A 16,989-nucleotide genomic window follows, 5' to 3' on the forward strand; every position below is an offset into this window, starting at 1 on the left:
CAGCTTCTGTTGGTGGACTGTGGGTTGTTTCCACTTTTTGACTGTTCTGCATGATGCTGCTAGGAGGGTTCATTCTCATTCAGTTCAGTTCAGTTGCTCAGTCGTGTCCGACTCTGCGACCCCATGAACCACAGCACGCCAGGCCTCTCTGTCCATCACCAACTCCTGGAGTCTACCCAAACCCATGTCCATTGAGTCGGTGATGCCATCCAACCATCTCATCCTCCTGCCTTCAATCCCTCCCAGTATCAGGGTCTTTACAAATGAGTCAGCTCTTCGCATGAGGTGGCCAAAGTACTGGAGTTTCAGCTTCAGCATCAGTCCTTCCAAAGAACACCCAGGGCTAATCTCCTTTAGGATGGACTGGTTGGATCTCCTTGCAGTCCAAGGGACTCTCAAGAGTCTTCTCCAACACCACAGTTCAAAAGCATCAATTCTTCTGCACTCAGCTTTCGTTATAGTCCAGCTCTCACATCCATACATCCATGTGTCTTTGTCAGTTTTAGTTTTATCAGAATATACGCCGAGGAGTGGTATTGCTGGGTTCATTCCTGTACTGGTTGGGTTTTTTTGTAAATATTTATTTATTGATTGATTGGTTTGTAATACTGGCTTGATTTCCGTCGTACTTTGACATGAATTAACGTAGGTTTACATTTGTGCCCTCCCTCTTGAATCTGCCTCCCACCTCCCGCCTCCTCCCACGCGCTAGGTTGTTCCAGAGCCCCCGCTGCAGTTCCCTGAGCGCATGCGCTGGTGTGATGCATCCGTGGTGCTCCCTTCACTCATCTCGCCCTCTCCCTCTTCTCCCCACCCTTGCCCACAAGTTTGTCCTCTTATGTCCGCATCTCCACTGCTGCTCTGCGAACAGATTCGTCAGGACCATCCTTCTAGAGCCCCTGTAGATGTGTTGATAACCGATATTTGTTTTCCTCTTTCTGACTTGACTCTGTATAACAGTCTCTGGGTTCATCCACCTCATTAGAACTGACTCAAGTGCATTCCTTTTTATGACTGAGTAGTGTTGCATTGTATGTATACACCACAGCTTCTTTATCCATCCATGTTCCCTTAGGATGAACTGGTTGGATCTCCTTGCAGTCCATGGGACTCTCAAGAGTCTTCTCCAACACCACAGTTCAAAGCCATCCATTCTTTGGCGCTCAGCTTTCTCTATGGTCCAACTCTCACATCCATCCATCCGTGTGTCTTTTTCAGTTTTGGTTTCTTCAGAGTATACGCCTAGAAGTGGTATTGCTGGGTCCATTCCTGTACTTTAGTTTTTGATGAAACAACTTCTTTTCACCTTTGGCAGAACCAGGTTCCTCCCTCTTGAAAGGACCTGCAGTCACGGGGCCATTCCTGCCTTTCTGGATCAGAGAGAGGTGGTGACATGTGCTCTGATGGGGCCCTCAGGGGAAGCCTTCTGTGCCTGCTCTGTTAATCTCCAGGGCTAGGGTGACCCTCATGCATTCCCATCTCACACAGTTAGCTGGGATACGGTCAGGGGTGGCTGCAGAGTAGAGCTGCAGACCAGGCAGCTGGATTCCAGGAACTCTGCTCATGTGGAGGGTGTCCCTGGGAATGGGGCACAGGCTGGTGCCTCCTGACTCCCAGCCCAGGACACCGGGCCACTCTGTGCCCGGGGTGAGTCCTCAGGGTTACAGAGCTGTTTCAGGACGCTTCATAATTACGATTTCCATCTCCCCAGGAATGATGAGCACTTCTAAAAATAGCTGCAGAATGCTGAAGGCTAACCTTTTAAAACAGTTCAATAATTTAGCTATTCTCCAGCGGGGACAGGGAGGATTGCTGTAAAGTGGGTGCTTTTAAAATTTCCTAGAACCCAGTCGCTGCTCGCTTTTTTCCCCCCAGCAATTTGAGACGTAGTTTGCATACCATGCAGTCCACACGAAGGGTAGAATGCTCAGCCGTTACCCCAGGTAATTCTGGGACATTTCTGTCCCCCTTGAAACAAACCCTGTACCTGTGAACAGCCTGCCCCCGACTCCCATCCCCACCTTCCCGGCCTCGGCAGCCTCCTGTCTGCTTTCTGTCTCCCTGCGTGTGCCTGCTCCCAGCGTTTCATGTAAATGGAACCGTTGTGACTGACTTCCTTCACTCAGCGTCCTGTTTTCAGGGTTCATCCTGTGTGTGGTGTGTCAGAGCGTCGGGACTGAGTGCGGCTCCGTGGCGTGGCTGGATCACGTTTTATTCATGTACTCATGGGTTGCTGGATGTACAGATTGCTTCTACTTTTTGGCTGTGAGGAAGAGAGCCGCTACGAGATTAGGGGTCAGGTTTTGTGGTGGTCATATGTGCCTTTTGTTAAGCTTAAAATTTTTTAAAAATTCATTTTTGGTTGCACTGGGTCTTCATTGCTACGAGGGCGTTTCTCTGGTTGCGGCGAGCAGGGCCACTCTGGGCTGCTGTGCTCGGGCTTCTCACTGCCGTGGGTTATCTTGTTGCAGAGCATGGGCTCCGGAGCACATGGCCTTATTCGTTGCTCGGGGGCATGTGGAATCTTCCCAGACCAGGGATCAAACCCATGTCCCCTGTATTGGCAGGTGGATCCTTAAGTACTGGGCCACCAGGGAAGTCCCGGACCTAATGTTTTATCAAGTTTGGGTGCACGCCTTGAAATAGAATCACGTATCTTCTGTCACAGGCAGCTCTGTGTAACTTCATTTGTTCTGTTTTACACGACGTACTTTATAAAATAAAAAGAACCTCTTTATTTTAGCAATAATTGCAGTTGTAAGAAAGAATCCAGAGCCATCCTGCGTACCCTCTACCCTGTCTGCCCCACACGTCGTATCCTGCAGAACCAAGTGATGACATTTAGTAGGACGCTGACAATGTCACGGTCAGGGTACAAGCGTCGCCATCAGCACCAGCGTCTCTCACAGACTCCCTCCTGCCTCACCTGCTTTTCAGCCCCTGGCAACCCCTAATCTGTCTTCCATCTCCATAATTTTATTCCAGTAGTTATGCAGAAATGGAATTATACAGTCAATCAGCTCTCTGGAGTTGGCCCCTCTGTCATCAGAACTCTGTAGAGGGGCTCCCCTGGTGGTCCCCTGGCGTAGGAGGTGGCTCCACTCCAGTATTCTTGCCTGGAGAACCCCATGGACAGAGGAGCCTGGCAGGCTAGAGTCCATGGGATCACAAAGAGTTGGACATGACTGAGCGACTGACACTTTCGCTTCTACTTTTCAAGCATTAATGTTGTGGGTTTTGTGTGAACGTTGGTCTTCATTTCTCTGGGATAAATGCCCACGCGTGCCGTCTCTGGGTTGCACAGTAGCTGCGTGTTTAGATTTTTAAGAAAGCGCTGCACTTCCCTGCATGCTGTTTCATTTTATATTCCCATCGGCACCGTGAGAGCTTGTCCAGCTTCTCCCCAGCGTTGGGTGTTACTGTGTCCTGCGTTGGCTGGGCTGGTGTAGGGACGTCTCCCTGAGGTCTTCGCTTGCCTTGTCTTAGTGGCTGATGTTGTTTTGAACATCGTCTCGTGTGCCCCTTTGCCATCTGGCTGCCCTCCTTTGTATAATGTCTCTGCATGTCTTTTCTCCCTGTCTTAATTGGATGGTCTTTTTTTTTTTTTTTTTTTTAATCCTGTTAAGTTTTGAGAGCTCTTTATACTCTGGACACCAGTCCTCTGTTGAATGTGCGCTTTGCAGGCATTTTCTCCCAGTCTGTGATTTGTATCTGTATCCTCTTTTTCACAGAACGAAAGGTTTTGAGTTTTTTGAGGTCTGATTTATCAGCTTTTCTGTGTGTGGCTCGTGCTTTTGACATCCTTTCGGCATTCCTAACCCTGGAGCCTAGAGATTGTCTCCTATGAGAATTTTTTCCCCCCAAAGTGGTATAGTTTTGCATTTTACATCTAAGTCCATGATTCATCCTTTTAAGAACTTTTTAAATTTTATTCAAAAAGTTTTAAAATTTATTGTTTACTTATTTTTAATTTTTTACACTGCACCGCACAGCGTGTGAGATCTTATTCCCCAGCCAGGGATTGAACTGACGCCCCCTGCATTGGGGGCTTGGCGTCTTAACCACTGCACCGCCAGGGAAGTCCCCCGTGATCTGTTTTGAGTTGACTTATTTTAACTGAAGTCTTGCTGATTGACAATGCTGAGTTAGTTTCCGGTGTCCAGCACAGTGGCTCAGTTATGCATTGCTGTTGTTTAGACGCTAAGTCGTGTCCCAACTCTTTTGCGACCCCATGGACTGAAGCTGGCCAGGCTCCTCTGTCCATGAGATTTCCCAGGCAAGAATACTGGAACGTGTTGCCATTTCCTTCTCCAGGGGATCTTCCTGACCCAGGGATCGAACCTGTGTCTCCTGCCTTGGCAGGCAGATTCTTTACCACTGAGCCGCCAGGGAAGCCCTCAGTTATACATAGGTGGATAAGATGGATATATATCTATTCTTGTTCAAGTTCTTTTCCGTTGTAGGTTATTAAAAATATTGAATACAGTTCTTTGTGCTATACAATATGCTTCTGTTGTTCATCTATTTTGCTATATAATAGTGTTACCTATCTCCCCTGGAGAAGGAAATGGCACCCCACTCCAGTACTCTTGCCTGGAGAACCCCGGGGACAGAGGAGCCTGGCGGGCTACAGTCCATGGGGTGGTAAGAGTTGGACACGCCTGAGTGACTAAACCAGTGTGTCTATTAGTCCTAAACTCCTATTTATCCTCTCCGCCGCCCCTTCCGCCTTGGGAACCAAGGTTCGTTTTCTGTCTGTGAGTCTGTTTCTCTTTGTGGATAAGTTCCTTTTGTCATTCTTTGAGATTCCACACTTATGTAAGTGCTCATCCATTCTCTACTGATGGACATTTAGGTTGCGTCCACGTCTTGCCTACTGTGAATAGCGCGTCTGTGAACTGGGTGGTGGCGCGTGTATCTTTCTGAATAAGTTTCGTCTGTGTATACGCCCAGGAGTGGGATTGCTGGGTCATTCTGTAAGGCTCGGGTTGGTGGTGGTAGTTCAGTCACTAAGTCGTGTCCAACTCTTGCAACCCCATGGACTGTAGCCTGTCAGGCTCCTCTGTCCATTGGATTCTCCAGGCAAGAATACTGGCGTGGGTTGCCATGCCCTTCTCCAGGGGATCTTCCCCACCCAGGGATGGAACCTTGGTCTCCCGCGCTGTAGGCAGATTCTTTACTGTCTGAGGGCTTCCCTGGTGGCTCAGCTGGTAAAGAATCTGCCTGCAATGCGGGAGACCTGGGTTCGATCCCTGGGTTGGGAAGATCCCCTGGAGAAGGGAATGGCTACCCACTCCAGTATTCTAACCTAGAGAATTCCATGGACTGTATAGTCCATGGGTCACAAAGAGTCGACTCGACTGAGCGACTTGCACTTACTGTCTGAGCCACCAGGGAAGCCTAAGCCCTTAGATGTTCTTTTATTTTTCACTGATTTCCGTAGACTTCAGCATACAAGTTTTGTTACATTCACACCTAAGTAGTTTTTTGAGAAGTTAAAAATGGTATTGGATTATACATTTGGTTGTCCACATGTTCATTGCTAGTATAGGAGGGTACAGTTGACTTTTATATGTTGATGCTGTATTTTGTGACCTTGTTCAACTCATTATTTGTAGGAAGTGTTGTCTTGGAGTGGAGAGGGCAATGGCACCCCACTCCAGTACTCTTGCCTGGAAAATCCCATGGACGGAGGAGCCTGGTGGGCTGCAGTCCATGGGGTCGCTAGGGTCGGACACGACTGAGCGACTTCACTTTCACTTTCATGCATTGGAGAAGGAAATGGCAACCCACTCCAGTGTTCTTGCCTGGAGAATCCCAGGGACAGGGGAGCCTGGTGGGCTGCTGTCTATGGGGTCGCACAAAGTTGGACCTGACTGAAGTGACTTAGCAGCAGCAGCAGCAGCAGTTGTCTTGGAGATTCCTTGTAATTTTTTACAGTCTTGTCATCTGCGAATGGGGGCGGTTTTATTTCTATCTTCCTGATCAGGGGGCTTCTCTGGTGGCTCAGACAGTAAAGGATTGCAGGAGACCCGAGTTCGATACCTGGGTCGAGAAGATCCCCTGGAGTAGGAAACGGGCTACCCACTCCAGTACTCTTGCCTGGAGAATCCCATGGACAGAGGAGCCCGGCGGGCTGCAGTCCACAGTGTTGAGGAGTCGGGCACGACTGAGTGACTAACACTTTCACTTTCCTGGTCTGTATGCTTTATATCTTCTTTTCTTGCCTCTTCTATTACCTGGAACGTCTGCTGCTGTGTTGAGTGAAAACGGTTAGAACAGACATCCTTGTTCCTGCTCACAGAAGGAAAGCGTTTTGTCTTTCCCTATTTGGAATAACGTTAGCTGATTACATGAAGTTTTGCAGATGCTCTTGATCAGGTTGAAGAATTTCCCTTCTTCCTTTTTTTGTGGGGGGAGAATTTGTCACAGATGTTGAATTGTGTCGAGTGCTTTTTCTGCATTGATTGCTTTGACTGTGTAATTTTCCTTCTTTAACTTATTGGTATAGCATATCACATAAGTTAATTAAAAAAAAAAAATCGAACCAGCCCAGCATTCCAGAAATAAACCTTACTTGTCTTGATCTATAATTCTTCTCTTATACAGTAATTGCTTAACTCTTATTTGTTAATATTTTGTTAAAGATTTTTTCCCATCTATATTTGACGGATATGGGCCTGTGATTTTCACTTCGTATAGTTTTAGTATCAGTATCATGCTGCTAAGTAGCTTCAGTCGTGTCTGAATCTGTGTGACCCCATAGACAGTAGCCCACCAGGCATCTCTGTCCCTGGGGTTCTCCAGGCAAGAACACTGGAGTAGGTTGCCATTTCCTTCTCCAATGCATGAAAGTGAAAAGTGAAAGTGAAGTCGCTCAGTCATGTCCGTCTCTTATACTATACAGTATCTTCCAGAAAACAAAATCCTATTGATTTTATGGAACCAATATGATCATACTGGATTCTGTTTTCTGGAAGATATTGTATAGTGTATACTCAGTTATTCAGTTGTGTCTGACTCTTTGCAGCCTCATGGACTGCAGCCCGCCAGGCTCTTCTGTCCACTTGAGTTTTCCAGCAATAATACTGGAGTGGGTTGCCATTTCCTACTCCAGATATTGTATAGAATTGATCCTTATTCTCTGAACATTTCACGGAATTCTCTGGTGAAACTATCTGGGTGTGGAGATTTCCTCTTTCTTACAAAAGCGTGTGTTTTACAATGAGGAACTCAATCTTCTTAATAGCTGTAGGGCTTCTCCGATTACCTATTTCATACAGAATGAGTTGTAACCGTTTGCATTTCTTGAAGAATTGGTTTCTTTTGTTTGTATCGTCTAACTTAAGTGTGTGGAGCTGTTTATCCTTCCGGTGCCTGCAGGCTCTATAATAATATCCTCCATTACGTTCCTGGAATTGGTAATTTGAGCCTTTTCTGTCTGTTTTGGTTAGTTTTGTCAATTTTATTGACTTTTACAAAGAGCCAGCTCATCATTTCATTGATTTTCTCTATTGTTTTTTTGGTTTTGTTTTTATTTATCTTCACTGTTTTGATTATTTCCTTCCTTCCTTCAAACCTTTGCTTTGGATTTATTTTCCTCACCTTTTCCTAGCTTCCTGAGATGGGAACTTAGACTTTGATATTCAATTACTCTTTTTTTTTCCCTCCTCTGTATTTTCTTTAAAAAAACAAATTTACTGGAGCATTGTTGATATTTAGTCACTCAGTCATGTCTGACTCTTCATGACCCCATGGACTGTAGCCCACCAGACTCCTCTGTCCATGGGATTCTCCAGACAAGAATACTGGAGTGGGTTGCCATTCCCTTCTGCAGGGGAGCTTCCCGACTCCAGGATCAAACCTCCGTCTCCTGCACTGGTAGCAGGTTCTTTGCCCCTGAGTCAGCAGGGAAGCCCTTCTGCTGGAGTGTAGTTGACTTAAAACATTGTGTTAGTTTCTGTTGTACAGAAGCATGACTTTCTGATGGTGTGAAAGTGATACATATTCGGTAGAGACTCTTCTTTGAATCTTGAGTTTTGATCTTTCTGGGCCTGTGACACGTGGAACCATCCTCTGTCGTGGGCGGGAGCAGTGAGCCGCGGCTCCTGCCAGCCACATGGTCACAGGGGTGAGCGGCCAACACCCGGACGACCGTTCTGGTTTTCACTTTCAGGACAGTTTTCGGTAAATGTAGTGAGATAGTCAGCAAGTCGTCATAAAGTAGGCTTCGTGTTAGATCATTCGGTGCAGCCATAGGCTAATGAAAGTGTTCTGACAGTGCTGAAAGGAGGTGAGACTGAGCTGTGATGTCCAGTTGGGTGTATTATGTGCATTTTCGAGTTACAATATTTTCTACTTATGATGGGTTTACCCAGATGTCACCCCATCATATATCAGGGAAGATCTGTGTTTCCTTGTTGCGATTTTCTGTTCTGTTTTTCAGTGAGGTTTTCTGTTTTCACGTGTTTCCAGGGTGTTCACGTGTCGAGGCATTTTTGGTTTTGCCGCTTCAGACTCAGATTCAGCGCTGACATCCCTGTCCCCTGAGCGTTGCCAGCCGCCGGCTGTCCTTCACCCATCTGAGATCTTCCTGGTTTGGGGATGATGAATGATTTTCAGTGGGAATGTGCACAGCTGCGCATTCTGTCGTGCGGCTCGGGCCTCGCTGAGCCTGCTGGTTTAGCCTGTTTGTCTGGACGTCGCAGGGAAGCTGTGCTGCCTCGTTACTGCCTGCAGACGGCCAGGGTCCTCGGTTGACCCCCGCTGACACCCCAGTGGGGAGGGCCCTTGTTGCTGGTGGGGGAGGGGACCTGCTCCCACGTGGCCTCCACGGATACGAGGTGGGCGTGGCCTCACTTGCTGGCGACGGGGAGGGTCCCGACTCTCTGTCAGCCCTCTTCTGACCTCGTTCACTGAGATGGGGGCGTGCCGTGTGTGTGCGGAAATCCAGGCTCCATGTGGTGTCTGCGTTGATACGGTGGAACTGGAGGAGGATGCGTGCCTGCTCGTCGGGGAAGAAAGTTCCAGCTCCATGGCTTGGTTTATCTGCCCCCTCCCTCCCCGTGGAGGTTTGAGTGCCTGTGACGGCCACGCGAGGGGAAGTCCAGGCTCCCCCCTTGGCCTCTGCTCCTGGGACTCAGGGTGGGGGCCGCAGTTCTTCTGTGACATCCAGGTGGAGTAGTGGAGTGATTGTCTGAACGTTTTTTTTTTTCCTGTTTCGCTGCCATTTTCCTGGCTTTTTCTGGAGAGAGTAGTCATTCTTTGCAGCTTTTTTTTTTCCTGCTTCTACTGATGTTTCAGCTGAAGCTCCAGTCGTTTGGCCACCTGATGTGAAGAGCTGATTCTCTGGAAAAGGCCCTGATGCTGGGAAAGACTGAGGGTAGGAGGAGAAGGGGGCAACAGAGGATGAGATGGTTGGGTGGCATCACTGACTCAATAGACATGAGTTTGAGCAAGCTCCGGGAGGTAGTGGAGAACAGGGGAGTCTGGCATGCTGCAGTCCGTGGGGTCACAAAGAGTCAGACACGACTGAACGACTGAAGGACAGCAACTGGTGTTTCTGGCTCTCCGGCTTCTTAGCTGCCAATCTGGGATAAGAGGCAAAAACCCAGCTCAGAGAAGCGAACGCTGTGCCATTCCCTGCAGCCCTGGGCCCCGACCGGCCTGCCTTCTCTCCACCCCCTGCAGCCCTGGGCCCCGACTGGCCTGCTTTCTCTCCACCGCCTGCACCCCTGGGCCCCGACCGGCCTGCCTTCTCTCCACCCCTCAGAGTCTTCGGTTTGTTTCTTGTGCAGCATCCTGGGGTTTCCGTTGCACGTCTTGGGAGGAGTGGGGGAAAGTGTATCTATGCCATCTTTCAGGAAGCAGAAACGCAGCCACTGGTTTTCGGCTCGCAGGCATCAGAGCGCTTGCAGTTCTGACCTCCGTGTCCTCGTGGAGCCTCTGTCTGACCGCGCCCTGGTTGTCTCTCACAGCTCTGGACATGTCTCCTGTCTCCTTGCCTTGACCCATCGGAGCACGGTTGGTTCTGGTTCCGAGAAGCCTTCCTGCGGGGCCCAGTCTGCCAGCGCCTCTGGTGAGTTAGAACATCTTCAGTGCTGTGGTGTGGACTGCCTCCCCACTTTGGCACCTCGGCCAGAGGATGGCAGTTCCTCATGGCCAGGGCCCCAGTGCCTGAGTCAGAGTTGCGGGGGGGTTGTCCTGGATGCTGGAAGTACACACCTGCCCTTGCTGCCCAGTTAGTGTGACCTTGGGGGGACTCACCGGGACTGCGGCTCTTCATCTCTGCTCCGAGATGTCCTGGCTGGGAGGGTGGATGGTGGAAGAGGTGTGACAGGCGCCCTGCCTCCGCTGTTTCCTGGACCAGGAGATGCGGGCTTGTGTCCAGCGTGGGGACCACAGAGGGAAGCCCACAACCTGAGGTTCGGCAGAGCTGAGACGTGCTCTGAGCTTGCAGTCTGACGCCCATTGCTGGTTGCATGTTGACCATCTCCTGTGTGCCCTTTCTGGTGTTGTTTATCTGTAATATGTGCTTATAATCAGTGTTTTCAGAGTGTGGCCTGGATACTGGGCTTCACCACGGCCGACCTCGTGAGGCAGGGGCACTGACCGCCATCCTTGGGTGAGGGCCTGGGCCCCCATTGGTGAGACCCCCTGCTCCCTGCCTCGCTGGTCCTGAGAGGCTCCGCCTGGTCCTGGCTCTGCACATCCTGAGCTTTCTCTGCTGTCACACTCGGCCGCCCAGCCTGGGGACCAGAAAGGCAGGTCTGTGAGGTTCGCTCCTGCTCGGACATATTTTTCAGACTTGAAAAAATGTATCGCCTATCCAAGGAGACGTTTTAGACCCTTGTTCCAAATTGTCCACCCCAGCGAGATTTTAATACATGGACGTGCTGTGTATCTGTTTATGTTCTGCTTGTATATCGCTGCTTTCTGCTTAAGAACACTGAGACCCATTGCATCTTCCCAGATTCCGATGAGAAGGAGAAGAACGTCCTAGGCTTACAAATAGCCCAGGCAGGAGCGGAGTGTCAGGGCCACTGCCCCAGCCCTGGTCACCTTCAGCTTGTGGGGGGTGGGTGCTGCTACCCCTGGCTTCTCAGGCCTCCAGTCCTGCCTGAGATCCAGTTCAGCCCCTCTCCCTGTCCTTGTGCAAGCCTTCCGGAAAGGTCGTTGTCCCCCCGTATGCCCCGAGTTGCTTCTCTGGCCCCTGCTCCCGCCCTCCCCTGGGTGCACGTGGGCACTGTCCTGGCAGGAGGGTGGTGATGGGGCTCCGGGAGGACCGGCCCTGCTCTTCCAGCCAAGCAGGCAGAGCCTGCAGTCCCCTTGTCCTCTGTCTGTCCAAGAAGCTGCATGCAGTTCCCTTGTGGGGAAGCCCCTGGCGCCAATTCCCCATGGCTGCTCACTCGAGTGGCTCCGCAGAGAGCTGACAGGTGGGTGCACACCGTGGATGGCTCAAGCAGAAGCTGTGGCCGCCCTTTCCTCTAGCAGCGGAGCAGGCTCGGAGAAGGAGGTGTCCAGGCTGGCGGGAAGGTCCCGCACTTGGGTGAGCTGCGTGGCCTTGTCCCCACCCTCGGGCTCCGGACCTGGGCCTTGCTTAGGTTTGTTATGGTGGCAGCCGGGGCAGGGCACTGAGCCCACCAGCAGCGTGTTTCTGCGTTTTTGGGGTGCTGTCTGCCCCAGGCCGGGTTGGGGGCTTGTTGGCTCATGACCAGGTCGAACCTCCCTGGGCCTGGGTTTGTACCAAGGCCCGCTCACCTCCTCCTGCCTCCTTTCTGAGAAAAGGCCCCTTGATCACTCGACCCGAGCGTTTGCCTGTCCCCGGCCTGGCGTTGGGAACGCTGCATCAGGGCTGGGCCTCCAGCTGCTCCTTAGGGAACTCCTCTCCGTTGGCCCCAAGTGGTGGGGGCTGTGGTCTCAGAATCCGTCTCTGTGGCCATGGTCACTGATGTGCCAGGGGAAGAGAGGAAGAACGGCTGGACCGGGCGGCCCTTTAGGCCCGGAGTGGACACGCTGTCAGCTTGCTCTGCCGGCCAGGGTGCCTTTCCCACGCAGCGTTGGTCATCTCCAGGACAGGGGGCCTCGGGGGGCCGGGTGTTCACAGAGAGATGAGCCCCAGGGCAGCCTCCCAAGGCCTCTCACCTGGAGAAGGATGGTGGTCCTGTAGCTGTGGATGGAGGGGGGCAGTTTCCGTCTCTCAGGGGTCAGTCTTCGTGAACCCAGGAAGTGCTACGTCCTGAGTGGGTTGGGGGAACGGAGGCAGAATTCTCCATCAGGCCCGGGTTTTTCTGCGCGCTTCATCTCCCTCTCAGCTGTTTTTCCTGCATCCTCCGGTGTCCCGCGAAGGGACCCTGCCCTTCAGCGACCTCCAGATGTCCTAGAGGCCGCTGTTCATCGTGGGCGCCCCACGGCCCCATCCTGGCCACCATGTCCCCTTGCAGTGGAGACGGTCATCATGTAGCAAAGCGGTGTGGATTCTGAGTTTCAGGCCTTTGGAAGCTATCCCCTCCTGCTGCCATTCGGAAAAACATGGAAAATGACCCTCGGGTGGTAATTTAGGGAGCAGCCAGAATGTCACGTAATGGGTGGCAGAGGGTTTCACTTTAGAGTAATGGAGTTAATGCACAGTTAAATTAACGTGATGCCTTCAACCGTCTCCTCCTCTGTCGTGCGTCCCCTTCTCTATCTGCCCTCAGCCTTTCCCAGCATCAGGGTCTTTTCGAGTCAGTGAATTCTCACCCATGAGTCACAGCGCTCGCTTGGACGAATGCAGAGATTCCGTTTTCATGAAGCTGTTCTCAGTCGCTAACTTGTGTCTGACGCTTTGCGACCCCACGGACACCAGACTTCTCTGTCCTTCACCATGGACCCTAAGGGTCCTGTGATGTACGGATTACTCAGGATTATCTCATTGGGCCTTTAATCCGTCACAAGAGGCCTTACGACAGGCAGGTCTGAGCAGAGGAGACCCGTGAAGGCAGGGGCTGGGGGACGCAGCCATGAGCTGGGATACCTGGAGCCCCTGGAGGCCGGAAGAGGCCGGAAGGCCCCTCCCCGAGAGCCTTTGGAGGGAGCCAGCTCTGCGACGCCTGGATTTCCGTCCCGTGAACCTGTTTCCAGACTTTCAGCCTCCAGGACTGGGAGACGATACGTTTGTGCTGCTCTGAGCGGCCCAGCCTGGGGCCCTTTGTCACAGCAGACCCTGGACGGTCATCTACCGCATGAATCCCGATTTCACTATGGTCGGGAGACAGGGTCATATTTCAGTGAAGAGGAAGGGAAGTGGGGCCTTGTGTGTGGCTAGGGCTAAGGATTTGAACAGGCTTACCTCGATGGCTAGCTGGTCACCACGGGAAGATGTGATGCCCTTTCCTCAGGTCACCGTGGCCCAGATGAGATCTTGGGGAGCGGGCTTGGCACTGGCGTGGGCAGGACTTCCATCACCCTGTCACTGTCTGCGGAACGCGCCCCGCCAGGTAAACTGCTGGGAGACGCGTTTGGTTCAGTTGAGTTCAGTTCAGTTCCTCTGTCGTCACCTTCTTCTGTCTTCAGTCTTTCCCAGCGTCAGGGTCTTTTCCAATGAGTCGGCTCTTCGCATCAGGTGGCCAAAGTATTGGAGCTTCAGCTTCAGTCCTCCAGTGAATATTCAGGACTGATTTCCTTTAGGAAAGCCCTGAGCGCCCCTGCTCTCGCCAGACTGAGCCTGAGTCCGCACGCCGGGCGCACACTGCTGAGCTCCACGGAAGTGCCCCGAGTGTCCCACACATTCAGAGTGTCCCCCACGAACGTCCACTTTCAGCGCTTCCGTTGCTTCCGAGGACTGGAGGTCAAGTGGGCACCCCAAGCCCTGCCCACACTCCTCCTGCCTTTGGTCGTTCTGGGCGGTTACATTCTGCTCCGGCCGCCCCAGGCCTGCACGTCTTACCAGGGCAGAGGGAGCAAGGAGGCCTGAGGGGTCAGGGAACCTGCCAGGCCATGCTCACCCCTCATGGCAGCATACGGCTCCACACTTCCATGGGCATGTTTCCTGTGCCCAGTGGCTCCACCCCAGATGCACGGTTCTCACGTTTGCTCTGTGCGGCTCCCCTCCTGGTTCCCGACCCCTTGACTGTCTGGAGACCCCACCTCCCAGGAGGGTTCCCCGTCTCCACCCTTGCACGCTCTCTGAGACCACGCCCCCAGCTCCCAGGGCCTGCACAGGACGCAGCTGCACCCTCGGGCGTCTTGGGGCCACTGTGGGAACGAGCCCAGCACCCCTGGGTTTCCTTCTGCTCCTCTGCCCCCCGCTTCCTCCAAACACGTTAGACCTGGTCGCCCACTGAGAGAGGTGGGGAGGGAAACATCCTCCCGAGTCAGGAGGGGGACCCGAAGAGCTGATGCCGGAATGACCTCGGGCTTCGCAGAGCCCCGGGGTTGGAGTGTGACATCGAGAAGGCCGAATGGGTCCAGGTGGACCGGAGTCCCCATGGGAGCTGCTGGTCTCCTCTGAGGACTGAGATGGAGGCCATGAGGTCTCGGGAAAGCCGTGCTGGTCGCTGTGCTCATCATGTAGATCCTCCCAGATCTCTCAGCTGAGGACCACGTTGTCATCTCGGCAGGCGGAGCCCTTCCCCCGGGCTGTGTGTGCGTGCCGGCCGCGTCTACCACAGCCCCTGCACGCAGCACCTGGGCCAACTCACCGATGCTCCCCGCAGGGGTGAGGATGATCGAGGATGAGGAAGAGCTGGGTTTGTTGACCCAAATGGGTCATCCCAGTCCTAGGAAAAGGGCTGTGTTATTTAGTTTTTGACTTGGAACCTGAGCCAAAGAATGAGAACTCTTGGGCGTCTTGTTGAAATCGCAGGTTCTAAGGCCTCCTCCAGTTCAACAGGAATCTGCCTTGTTAGCTTACTAACCAAGTGATTCTGCTACAGGCCCCCCTGAGAACTCTGATTTAATGTTGAGTTGTGCTGTGCTTAGTTGAGCCATCGTGTCTGACTCTTTGGGATCCATGGACTGTAACATTGGGTTAAAGACCATTAAAACTCTGCCAAAACCATCAGGCTATGACCAGCTCCTGGGATGACAGCGTGGCTTTGCAGCCACATGTGTGCTTTATCTCTGAGCCTCCTGGCAGCCAGGGGGAAAAGGGAAAGCTGGGCTAGCAGAGCTCTCTTTTCTAGTATGAGTTCACCTGGAGAACAGGTTTTCTCAGTGCTCTTGTCTAGGAGGAACGTTTTCAAGTGGTGTCTTCAGTTGGCATTTGACCAGGAACGCCCCAGTAGTTTTCATATACTGTTTGACTTCAGTGAAAGCTGAGGACATAACAAAACCTTTTCTTAATTATTATTTTGGCTGTGATGGGTCTTCATTGCGGTGTGTGGCCTTGCAGCATGCAGGGAGCTTAGTTCCCTGACCAGGGATCAAACTCAGTGAAAGCTGAGGACATAACAAAACCTTTTCTTAATTATTATTTTGGCTGTGATGGGTCTTCATTGCGGTGTGTGGCCTTGCAGCATGCAGGGAGCTTAGTTCCCTGACCAGGGATCAAACCCATGTCCCCTGTATTGCATGGAATATTCTCAATTGCTGCACCATCAGAGAAATCCCATAATGAAAACCTTTTTGAGATGGACACTATGCTGAGAGGTTCAAGTGTATTATAGTCTTGTATTTTGAAGTGATTCAGGCGTAGAATTCATGGAACTGTGCCAAGGACAAGGCTTTTTGCAAAAGAGAATCGAAGAAAAGAGATAAAAGAGAGTTGAATGATTCTATAGCATGTGATTCCATTTTATATGAAATGTCCCCAAAAGGCAAATTTGTAGAGATAGAAAGTCATGAGTGGTTGCCAGGGGTGGTGGGGCTGGGGGTTTGGGAGGTGATGGCTGAGAATTACGGTGTTCTTGAGACTGTGTAACTGTTTTAATGTGGACAGAGGTGATGGTCTACCCAACTCCATGATCACAGGAAAGCCCGCTGAATTGTGTTTTCCTGAGAAAACTGTATGCAGGCCAAGAAACAGCAAAACTGGACATGGAACAATGGACTGGCTCCAAATCGGGAAAGGAGTACGTCAGGCTGCATATTGTTACCCTGCTTATTTAACTTATATGTAGAGTACATCATGTGAAGTGGCAGGCTGGATGAAGCACAAGCTGGAATCAAGATTGCCGGGAGAAGTATCAATAACCTCGGATATGTAGATGACACCATCCTTATGGCAGAAAGTGACGAAAAACTAAAGAGCCTCTTGATGAAGGTGAAAGAGGAGAGTGAAAAAGCTGTTTTAAAAGTCAACATTCAAGAAATGAAGGTCATGGCATCTGGTCCCATCACTTCATGGCAAATAGGTGGGGAAACAATGGAAATCGTGACAGACTGTATTTTCTGGGCTCCCAAATCACTGCGGATGGTGACTGCAGCCATGAAATTGAAAGACACTTGCTCCTTGGAAGAAAAGCTATGACAAACCTAGACAGCCTATTACTTTGCGGACAGAGGTCTGTCCAGTCAAAGCTGCGGTTTTTTCCAGTAGTCACATGTGGTTGTGAGAGTTGGACCATAAAGAAGGCTGAGTGCCGAGGAATTGATGCTTTTGAACTGTGGTGTTGCAGAAGACTCTTGAGAGTCCTTTGGACTGCAAGGAGATCCAACCAGTCAATCCTAAAGGAAATCTGTCCTGAATATTCATTAGAGGGACTGATGCTGATGCTGAAGCTCCAATACTTTGGCCACCTGATGTGAAGAGCTGACTCATTGGAAAAGACCCTGATGCTGGGAAGATTAAAGGCGGGAGGAGAAGGGGACGACAGAGGATGAGATTGCTGGATGGCATCGCTGATTGAATGGACATGAGTTTGAACAAACTCAGGGAGACAGTGAAGAACAGGGAAGCCTGGCGTGCTGCAGTCCTTGGGGTCACAAAGAGTCGGACACGACTGAGCGACTGAATAGCAAGTGAGTTGTATGGCATGTGGATTAGATCTTCACCAAGCTGTTTTCAGA

General features: G+C 51.3%; 1 protein-coding gene across 9 annotated transcripts in view; it reads left to right on the top strand.

The window, feature by feature from the left end:
- Positions 1 to 16,989, top strand: part of SHANK2 (SH3 and multiple ankyrin repeat domains 2) — a 566,663-nt gene that overhangs the window by 22,983 nt on the left and 526,691 nt on the right. For all 9 annotated transcript variants that reach the window (XM_086383908.1, XM_086383906.1, XM_086383907.1 and 6 more), the window contains one exon: positions 9,978 to 10,078. The gene's annotated coding sequence lies outside the window, so the exon portion shown is untranslated. The remainder of the gene's footprint in view (positions 1 to 9,977; positions 10,079 to 16,989) is intronic.

The sequence above is a fragment of the Bos grunniens genome, chromosome 29 (genome assembly GCF_055505025.1).
Source record: "Bos grunniens cultivar Pamir isolate PY7600 chromosome 29, Bosgru_T2T1.0, whole genome shotgun sequence".
Classification (NCBI taxonomy): Eukaryota; Metazoa; Chordata; class Mammalia; order Artiodactyla; family Bovidae; genus Bos; species Bos grunniens.